The sequence below is a fragment of the Sinocyclocheilus rhinocerous genome, unplaced genomic scaffold, assembly GCF_001515625.1.
Source record: "Sinocyclocheilus rhinocerous isolate Xijiao unplaced genomic scaffold, SAMN03320098_v1.1 scaffold819, whole genome shotgun sequence".
Classification (NCBI taxonomy): Eukaryota; Metazoa; Chordata; class Actinopteri; order Cypriniformes; family Cyprinidae; genus Sinocyclocheilus; species Sinocyclocheilus rhinocerous.
This window is the reverse complement of record NW_015665814.1, coordinates 287,250-289,424: the sequence shown is the minus strand read 5'-3', so window position 1 is coordinate 289,424 and position 2,175 is coordinate 287,250. Positions and strand designations below refer to the sequence as shown.

The window sequence follows — 2,175 nt, the reverse complement described above, 5'->3', positions numbered from 1 at the left end:
ATTTAAACTTTGTGTCATTTATTTATTTTATTTGACATCAAGGTGTATGCCGTGCCTCCAAGCTTTCTTACTCGTTTTGCTAATAAGCGTTCTACTTTCTTATTTATTTGGTTATCTGCTAAATGTCTAAATGTAAATGTAATTTACTCCGAATTGCCGCTATTTCAAAGTGAAAGTAAAATGCGCACGCCGCTTTTACAAGCTATTTAAAAGCGAAGGAAAGCGAGGAAAAGAGGGAACGCCCCCGCCCCCACGGTGATACCGGTATTACCGGTGTTGTCACACGTCGATTAACCGGTGGGAAAATTTCCTCACCGTCACAACCCTACTTGATCTGTGAATTTTCAGAAGCTGCAAAAGATGTGAGATGAGAGCAAGCAACGGTCAGTTACATCTGTCTAGAGCATGTTTACATACTGCAGAAAACCAATGGAAAAGCAGCACAGTGAATAGCCCCATGCTATTTCTGACATACAGGCAAAAATGATGTGGAAAGATCAGATTTTTTTCAGTGCAGACAGCATCAATCATGATTTATGTATGCAGTCCTGTCATTCTCATCCTAACAAACAATCTTCACGTCCTCCACACAAAGAGAGGCCAACACACCAGCTGATGACACCTGACTGAGGAAATAAACACAGACAGTAAGCTGTGCTTGATTTGTAACAGCAGTGATCTGACCCACCAGCGGCGAAAGCAAATCATCAGCTTGCAGTTTTCCAAAGACATAAAGCAACATCTCTGGTCGTGCCGCCGATCCTGCTCACTGCTCACTATGTACAATAAAGACACGGCTCATACTCTTATACAAGCAGTGCTATTTTAGTATTAATTCAGATGCTATTATACAGTGTTGGGTGTAATGCATTACTAAGCAATTAATTACTGGAATTTAATTACTTTTCCATTGAAAAAGTTAGGGATACTCTAATAATTCTGGGCCCGGTTTCATAGACAGGGCTTAGCCTAAACCAGGATTAGGCCATAGTTCAATTAAGATATTTAAGTAATTTTTATAAACGTGCCTTAAAAATAAACATTACTGGTGTGCATCTTGAGACAAAACAGAGGCACTGATATATTTTAAGATCAGTCAGTGCAAGTTTATTTCCGATGAAACAGCTCAGATTTACATTTTAGTCTGGGACTAGGCTTAAGGCATGTCTGTGAAACCGGGGGCTTATGAAATTAAATTAAATACTGTTTAGAACAATTCGGAATAAAACAATATTGGAACATCTAATGTTAAAGAAAATGTTTTTAGTGTAACCTCCATTTAAATACTGTACTTTGGTCAGTTGAAGAATAATTTATGCAATTTTGTTTTATTTCTTTTAAAGAATTAAAAGAGCAGTTTCATATGTGTCTTTGTATTGCTCAACTGGTCAAGGTTGATATGGGATTTAAAAAGTAACAAGTAATGCAATACTTTTCAGAGAGAGTATTTTGTACAGTAATCTAATTACACTGTTGAAGATGTAATCAGCAGCTAGAAATTAATTACTTTTTTTAAGTGTAATCAACCCAACAGTGCTATTAGTTTTTTGTTTTTTTTAATAATTTTGTTTTTGTCATATGCATATATACTTTTTCTAAATTTTTCTTTCAGTTTTAGCTTTATTTATATTTATTATTATAATATTTATTTTAGTACATTAAGTCAAACTAAATTAAAATGAGAAATGTTGCCTTGGCAATAATCTAAAATTTATATCATTTTTTAAGAATTTTTTCTCCAAATATAATTTTTTAAAAATATTATATTTCATGTAACAAATGTTTTTTTTGGTACTTTTGTACCAAATGGTTGTATGGTTGTACCAAATGCAATGTTGGATGGGTTGTACTGTTCTGTTCTGTTTTGTGTGTGTGTGTGTGTGTGTGTGTGTGTGTGTGTGTGTGTATGTGTGTGCCGGAATTAAAGTCGGACATCATCTTCTAAATGTTGCCTTGGCAATAATCTAAAATTTATATCATTTTTTAAGAATTTTTTCTCCAAATATAATTTTTTTAAAATATTATATTTCATGTAACAAATGTTTTTTTTGGTACTTTTGTACCAAATGGTTGTATGGTTGTACCAAATGCAATGTTGGATGGGTTGTACTGTTCTGTTCTGTTTTGTGTGTGTGTGTGTGTGTGTGTGTGTGTGTGTGTGTGTGTATGTGTGTG

The 2,175-nt window shown here is 34.1% G+C and overlaps 1 protein-coding gene across 1 annotated transcript in view; it reads right to left on the bottom strand.

Annotated features, from left to right (window-relative positions):
* The window catches only part of LOC107731501 (mRNA-capping enzyme-like), a 108,442-nt gene that overhangs the window by 89,486 nt on the left and 16,781 nt on the right, over positions 1 to 2,175 (bottom strand). The gene's annotated exons all lie outside the window — the stretch shown is intronic.